The 9,037-nt window shown below is 38.0% G+C and overlaps 1 pseudogene; it reads left to right on the top strand.

Annotated features, from left to right (window-relative positions):
• The first annotated feature begins 1,363 nt into the window (after positions 1-1,363).
• LOC100685854 lies at positions 1,364-3,274 on the top strand (annotated as a pseudogene).
• Positions 3,275-9,037: the final 5,763 nt, after the last annotated feature.

Here is a 9,037-nt window from a genome sequence, read left to right as displayed (position 1 = left end):
CTAAGTCCCCTTTGTAGGGCTGGCCATTAGATTTCAGAGAGACCTTCCTCATATGGAGTAGGGTCAAGGTTGGCAGCATAACTGCCACAGAACACTGTGACCTGTCAGCAAGGTCACCCTGCTTCTTCTCCCGGGGACCCTGTGGCTCTTGCAGGCACAAGTAAAGACAGGTGAGCGATGGCTGTCATTCCAAATGTGCCAGGGTTGAGGCAAAGAGGGAGTTGTTTGTTTTTTCTCTGACCAGCCGCACATTGTCATGGAAAACAAGCAGTATTTCCTGTTTGAGAAAGCAGGGGCTTTTAGAACTGACAGCAACAGCTCTCTAATTTATTTCAGCAAAGAGGTAATCCTGTCCAGTCTCTAAAACTATTCCTGCAGATCCAACAGCATGCATTTCATTTGTGGCCCACACAACGGTATTGCCTTTACAAGAGAAGCAAATATGTCCTCAGTGGCTGCTTTGTATTGGCAATTAACTGATCTGTGGGATGAAGCCGGTATCTGCATATGCAAATGCACATTTAGCAGCACACGATACAATGCCGGGACACATTTCATTTTGCAGGCATATTTTGGGATCCTGGAGAATATGTGGTCTTTGTTTCAACCGGCAGTGGCCTGTCCAGTGTTTTCCATACCAACATGTTTACTAAATGAGTGTTTGATATTTCGGTCCCAAAATAAACGGCTAATGAATATTCATACATATTGAATGCAGTCAGAGAAAAAGCCAAGAATAGAACATCAGAGTGCATACTCCTACTCCCCATCTGTAACCATTAGGAAAACAGGACTACATTGCCACTAGCTAGGCATGGAGTCATTCATTCAACAAACAGCTATTAATTGCCCATTATGTACAAGCCACTGAAATAAACAATAGAGGCTTTTTTTTTTAATTTCAAGGAGGAAAAATTACCTGAAAGTAGAGAATAATGATTTAAGAGTATTCACTCAACAAATACTTATTGAGTACATACTTTACATGAGATACTGATATAGGCACTGAAGCATCAAGCTATTAATTTTTTTAAAAGTAACAAAAATAATTTCCCTTACAGAGTGTATGTTCAGTTTGAGGAAGATAAAGAACAAATGAATTTAAAATATACAATATGACTGATAGTGGTAAGTACTATGCAAAAAATAAATAAATAGAAAAGGGAATATGGATGCCTGTGAAAGGAGACTCATTTAAACTGGGACATCAGGAAAGTCTTGCAAAGAAGCTAAAGTATTAATGTAGATTTGATGGGGATAAGGAAGTGAACCATGGGGCTATCAGTGGGAAGAGGATCAAGACACGGGAAATTTTGAGTTTAGCGTCCCTTCTTCAGGGACAGGACTTTAGAAGTACACAAGGATGGCTAGTGCGGTTAATATAGAGGGAACAAGTTCGAAGAAAAAAGTTCGAGATAAGAAGATGTCAGATCATGTAAAGCTATGCAAGCTATAAAAAGTCTTTGACTTTGATTCTGAATAAGCTGGGAGGCCACTGGGTTTCAGCAAAAGGATGACATGCTCTAAATTGTATTTTAAATCCATGTCATTAGCCCATGAGCTCAAAGTAGACTGCATGGGCAAAGGCAGAAGAAGGAAGGCTAATGGGGTGGTGCTATCAGCAACTTAAGGAATGATAAAAGGTTGGATCAAGATAGGAATGGTGGAAATGATGAAAAGTCCTTGGATTTGGGATGTTTTGAATGTGGAGCTAATATGATTTCTTGAATCATCTAACATTTCATTTTGAAATACAATACACATGCAGAGAAGTGCTTCAAAGAGAAATAAAATTTACCGATGTCATATAATGTACTAATGTAATATAAAGCAAACACCAGTATCCACCACCATTAGGTTAAAAAATAAAACACCAACAGCACTCCAGCTGCTCCCCTCAACAAACTGGAAGAAAGACTGAGCTAAGTGAAGGCATGGGAGATATAAAAGACACCCTGATCATACTTATAAAAGGGAAAAGGACAGAAATAAAAAAATACTATAAAAAAAATTAAAAAAAAATACTCTAGGTAGGATGAATAGCAGAAGAAACATTGCAGAATAAAAGATAAGTGAACTTTCCAAGATGGTGTCTTTAATGAAAAGGGATGGAACTACATTCTTAAGAAACGTGACTGACATCTTCCAACAGAAATAAGAGCTGTTCCTAAGGGTTCTGTCACTGTCGGAGGAAATATTCTCTTCACAGTAGAAAACCCAGATTCAGAGTGTTACTGGCTTACAAGTTGGATTGAGGCTGTTCTTGTTCTGGCCTGGTACCCAATCACAGTGGCTACAAATTCTAGAAAGCAGAAGAAAATATTGGCCAAATATTTCTTAGAAATTTGCAATAATCTAGATGGTATACAAGTTAGGTGATTTCGGCTCCAGGGGAGTCTCCTTCCAAGACCTCACTGGCGAGGAGCGCCTGTTCACTTGGTTAACTTCAAAGGAACAGATAACAGTAGCAGGGATTGCTCTAATTAAAAATACAGAACAAAAGATCCTGTTCCAGGTTATTCTGTTCCATTGGCAGAACACAGTAGCACAACAGCTTGAGGGAAAGACCATGACAAAGATGCTTCTTTGCACATAGAGTAACACAGCTTTCATCAGTGGCTGTTTCTATAGTGTGGGATAGCTATAGCATTCATAATGTGAGAAAACAGGGGATGGAGATTCAAGACTTTTAATAGTATCCAACTGTACAGAAGCGCCACTAATAATTAGACTTGATTCTTGAAATCCTCTTAACACTATACTAAAGATTTTAGATTTTTTAGGTAAGGAATTCCCTGTTACTGAGAATTCAAAGGGTGACAAGTTGCTGCCATGTTATCCCAGTTAGTCAAGGAGATGGTACAGATACACCTCACGTGAGATTGTAGAAGGTATAAACCAAAAAAAACAAAAAAAAACAAAAAAAAACTCAAAAACGAAGTATTAAAATACTTCCTTTGGTGCTGGTGGAGCACTGCTCCAGAAATTAACAAGGTAGCCTTTGAATTTTCCTTTCAGGTAGTGCATGGCCTTGGGATTAAGGTCTTCAAGGACCCAGGTGCTGATCCCCACAAAAGGCCCAGAAAGGGCTGATTATCTCTACAAAGGACACGACAGAGAAATTGGTTACACTTGAAAAAAAGATACCTTGAAGAATTTGGTCATAATCTTCTCCATACTGTCTTCCAGAGTGGGAAGGTGACAAGGAGCTGCTCACATATGATGAAGAAAAAATGCAAAACTAAAGAATGAGCCAGAAATTGCATCACATTAGGTCTTGCTTTATAACCATGTGAGCACACGTGTATGTATGGGCATGTGTGCAAGCAGACATCTGTGTGTGTGTACAATACATGTTTCTTTCACAGATGTATTTCTTTATGTTCTGTGATACACTACAGCCATATTATTTGTTGGTTTGTAAACATACTGCCCTTTTCATTTTTTTCCCAATGTTTAGGTAATCTCTGATTAGGAAAGGCATTTAATCATGTAAAAGATTAATAACGAAGTAAGCTTTTTAGGGCCCTATGCCAACAGATAGTAATTCAATCTGGTACTGATCTCACAAATAACAGAACTGAGTAACTTTTATATAGAACTGGAGATCACATAAAACAGATTTGAATAAAATTACCATGATGGCTTTATGTTTATATTTAACTTGTATTTTTGTACAAACAAGATTGTGTAAGGTATATTTAAAGCTTTAGTGATTTAAGAGTCTTTCCAACTCTTCATGATTTTTGAGTGCACACATCTAAAAAATATTTGAAAACAAATTACATTGCCTTTTATTCATTAATCATTAAATAAAGTATGGCCTTAACAAAATTGTTTGTGTTATTAAACAGTTTGAAGATTATGTTAGAACAAACCCTGGAGAAAATCAGGTTGCAAACCTACAACATGTGGGTAATGTTGGATAAGGAAATTATAGGAAAACTCATTAAGTCCTAGGGATGTAGGATTTTGTTATACTCTAGCTGGTGAAAGTGCTCATAAAAATGTCTTCATTCTCCCTGAGGAGGTGCCAGGGATATGCTGGAGCTAGCTCCCACTGGCTTCCCAGGACTGACAATACGCATCTTGTCCCAGCTCCACTTCCAGTGACATCAATGATGCTTGAAATTAGCCATGGTGGGAGTGTTATACCATGCAAACTGGCAAATGTCACAGATTAGGGATTTTTTTTCTTTTGAAAAACTAATTATTAAGCATTTGCCCATACGCCATTTGGAGGACTATGAGCCTACACACCATGTACTGTCGGGTACCAAGATGAAAGACACCCTATATATGGTTTCTGGGGAGACAGTCTGAGATGAAGATTTCTGAGTAGGAAGTTGTTTTAGCCTTGTCTTTCCTTTTCTGTATTCTGATGTTTTGCCATTTGGGGCATTCCCAACACTAGAGGGGCTCCCCATTTCTAGAGATAGTAACCAACTTGACAACAAGTGTGCTTTTTAAATGCAAACCTAACAGTCCAGAATCCATACCCTCAACCATCTATCCTCACCACCCATGACCCCAGGCCCAGGTATTGGGCGAATAAGAGCAGCCTCCATGCCCCAGAGTCTACTGACATTTTCACAAAATCTGCCTCATTTCTTCCTTCCCTTGAAAATCCCAGTAATGTTTCTTCTCCCAGGTTGGACCCCCATGCTTCCTATGTTGATGCCCACCATGGTATGGAGGGCCACCTCCTCTTGAAAAGTGAGTAACAAACTCTCTTTTCAGTGGCAATCGTCTCCTTCACATCTAAGTAATAATAAAACCTATATTAAAACAGAAGTTCCTTGGGTGCCTAGATAGCTCAGTTGGTTAAGCACCTGCTTTCAACTCAGGTCATGAACCCAGGGTCCTGGGATGGAGTCCTGCAGAGGGAGTCCGCTTCTCCCTCTGCCCTTCACTCCTCTGCTCATGATCATTCTCTCTCTCTCTCAAATAAATAAATAAAATCTTTAAAAAAAAAAAAACCCACAGAATTTCCGTGAAGGATTCTCTCAAAGATAAACACATTTGAGGAAGAGAAAGAAATAGAATTGGGAAGAAAAGATTTACCTAAGATTTCTTCCCAAGGAAGGCCTCAGTCAATCCCACAGAAATGGGATGGCTCTTCTAGTTATTCCCTTTGAGGCAAAGGGCCCAGCTTTGATAAGCCTGTACTGATCAGGGTAGGGGGTGTCTGGACCATAGACAGAGGGCCTGACCTCAGCTTTGAAGAAACTCTTTGGCTGAGAAAATCACCCAGAGAGGGAGGGCTTCTGCTAAGTGCAGCAGTTGGGGGAAGCTCTTCCGTTCTCACAGAGTGCTGGGGAGGTGTACCTCTGCATATACTACATAACAGGAGGATAAAACCAACTGCCAAATGTTAGCTTTTAAGATTCATGAGCTTTCTGGTGGAGTCAACATCAGTGAGGAAAATAAATGCTGTCGTCGAAAAGGTGCTAAAAGTTCATACCAAATGTAAAGTCAGATATGTCCTTTCAACCCTGGCAGAAAAATAAACATAAAATAAATTAGCCATTTACAACTTTGCAAAACCCAACATACTGTGAAGACTTATCAGCTGGACCATGAAAAAAATTGACTGTCTTCAACAAAGCAATTAAAAATGAAGATTGGTGCAACTCAAGCCCCTCCCCCTCAAAAAAAGCTTCAAGAATAGATGAAATGTAGAAATAAAAGTTGTTGGAATTCTCTGTCTCTGTCTCTCCCTCTCCTTCCCTGTCTCCATCCCCAATTCTCTCTCTCAATTTGACTTTATAATTTCTTATCATATTGTAAAGTTGGTGACTGGCTGAACAGGATAGGACAACTGACAATGATTAAGGTCCTCATCCCTAACAACACTGAGCACAAGGGCATGAAGCTAGTGTGGATTCTGAGCAGCAGCAGGGTGATTCTAAGGAAATTTCCTATTAGTTCTTAACCTTAACTATTTTCTTTCTAGCAATTAGGGAATAAGAAATGTGCAATCCACACTTACCATTCTTTCATTATTCTAATAAGTCATGATAGAAATAAAGTATTAAAAAATTAAACAGATGCCAAGTTGAGCCACAAAGCCCTATAAATTATTCTGTAAAATAGAAAGGAAACAGACAAAAGAGAATGGGCTTTCTTCAAGGAAATTTAGCACATTTATACAGGAAGAGAAAACACCCAGATATTTCCTAAGAATTCACAGAAACAAGTGCAGATGAAGAAAGAGAGCTAGTCAAGGGAACAGCATGAAGGAAAGGCCACACTTCCTCTTGACTAGTTGAATACATGGTGGTTTCTCTAGGGACATATCTTTAAAACATGTTGACTGAATGCAGTGGTTTACTTTCTTCTTAATGCTTTCCTCACATTCTATTCCAAATATCTAGACAGTTGCAGATCGCTTATTTGGTTCTATATAATCTAACACATATTTACTGTTCTGGGCCTGTGCTTGTTGCCACTGAAGACACAAAGTTAACAACAGTTAGCATATTTTGAGCATATACCATGAACTAGACTCTACATAAATCTCTGTAAACCCTCACAACAGTCCTTTGGTAATGAGCTTATTATGATTTCTGTTTATGGATGAAAAAGCTATCACTGCAAAAAAAAAATAAATAAATAAAGAGCTAACACTCAGGAACATTAAGTAACTTGCTTAAGGACATAAGCCTATAAGCTGCTAAGAAGGACCAGAACCATGGTCAATCTGATTGCAGAGTTTGAACTTTAAACCATTCTGAAATACACTGTCTAGTCTCTAGTTTCCTTTTTCAAACAGAGGGGAAACCTTTGACATTGTCTTAGCAATGATTTTTTTTGGATATGACAATAAAAGTATAAGTGACATGAGCAAAAAAAAGTAATAAGTGGAGCTATATCAAACTAAAAAGCGTCTACACAAGAGAAACAATCAATAAAATGCAAATGCAACCTATAGACTAGAATAAACTATTGCAAACCATGTACCTCATACAGGGTTAATATCCACAGTATAGAAGGAACTCATATAACTCAAGAAAAAAACAAATTACCTGATTAAAAAGCAGTCAAAGGATCTGAAGAGATATTTTTCCAAAGAAGATAAACAAATGACCAACAGGTATATGAAAAGATGCTCTACATCACTAATTATCAGGGAAATGCAAATCAAAACCACAATGAGATGCCACCTCACGCCTATTAAAATGGCTATCATAAAAAAGATGTGAGATAATACGTATTAGCAAGGATGTGGAGGAAAGGTATCCCTTGTATGCTGTTGCTGGGAATGTAAATGGTTACAGCCATTATGGAAAATGATATGGAAGTTTCTCAAAAAAAAATGCAGAAATCCCACTTCTAAACAGATCTCCAAAGGAATTGAAATCACCATCTTGAAGAGATACCTGTACTCCCATGCCCAATGCAGCATTATTGACAATTGCAAGACATAGAAATGACATGTGTCCATTGATGGATAAATAGGTAAGAAAGATGTGGGATATATATATATATGTGTACACACACACACACACACAATGGAATATTTACAATTCAGTCATAAAAATGAAGGAATTCCTGTTATTTGAAACAACGTAGATAAACTTGAAGGGCACTGTGCTAAGTGAAATAAGTCAAAGACAAATACTATATGATCTCGCTTAAATGTGGAATCTTAAAAAAAGCAAGACTTCCAGAAACAGAGAGTAAAATGTTGTTGGCCAGGGGTGGGAAGTGAGGAAGCTCTACTTAGAGGAAATGGGGAAATGTCCTAAAAGGTACAAAATTGACTTATAAGATGAATCAGTTCTGGAATTTAAAGTACAACAGGTAACTGACTAAACTTAACAGTACTGTATACATTGTATACTTGAAGGTTGTTAAGAGAATAGATCTTAAAAGTTCTCAATACACACACATGCAGCAATTATGTGACATGATGGATGTGCTAATTAACCTTACTGTAATTATTCATATATATATATATATATATAATATCATGGTACATACCTTAAATTTACAAATTTACACCAATGTGTAAATATCAAATATATTTCAATAAGCTGAAAAATAATACAAATTTTAAGAGAAACACTAAATACCCTAGGAAAGCAAAATGTCTTCTTTACCATAATGTAGGGATTAAAAAGGAACATTCCATATTTTCCTCAGGGCTTTGTAGAAGGGTGATAGGAGGTTTGAAACTGCTATAATCTTTTTCCTACCAAGGCTAGGAAATTAGAGGAAACATAATTGAGATGCGTGGTCAAGTTTGAGTTCAGAATCAAGCAATATCTTAAACCAGTTTGTAGGTTTTTCATTTAGGTGAGCCAATAAATACTTTTTGAAAAGCTGGCTGAGTACGTTTTTCTATCTTTTCCCACAAGAAGTGACCATGGCTGGCCCATACCCTTCCCAGGTCTTATGGAGAGCTGCTTACACCTGTCTACAGCCTATTACAACGTAACTGGATTATGTAATGCTCAAAAACTATGTGTGACACTAAGAAATTTTACCGAGACCCCAGGTATGAGATCTAGTTAATATCATGTGTAAGGTGAGTTTTGAAATAGGTAGTGATGCTTGCTTGAATTTGCCAATTGGTTCAAGAGGCTTGTTAAGTCTCTCAGAGCTTCCTTTGACCTGGTAGGACTTCACCCTGGAGAGAGAGATTACCAAAATCATCTCCTGTGAAGAACTGGGAAACTTCAAATACCTTGCTTACTGTTTGTCACTAGGATCTAGTGAGACTTTGTCAATTAAGTAATCACAATAGAGCATACATTCTACTTGATTTGTGTATCAAAAGGGTCCTTCGTGACAAGGCTCTATACTAATGCACTGTGAGATGCATCCAAGTGATTCAGGATAGAGAGACCCAAGATGAAGGCACATACATTATAAATATGACTACTGATTGTTTAACCGTGACACCTTGAGATCAACTCAGGGCGCAGAGAAATGGAATTGCCACACAAGATAAATCCACATGTACAATCACCTCGACCATTCTTTTAAAAGTCTGCGTTCCTTTGGCATCAGGGACATGTGGCCTATGTCC

This window comes from Canis lupus, chromosome 2, assembly GCF_011100685.1.
Source record: "Canis lupus familiaris isolate Mischka breed German Shepherd chromosome 2, alternate assembly UU_Cfam_GSD_1.0, whole genome shotgun sequence".
NCBI lineage: Eukaryota > Metazoa > Chordata > Mammalia > Carnivora > Canidae > Canis > Canis lupus.
This window is presented reverse-complemented; position numbering and strand designations above follow the sequence as displayed.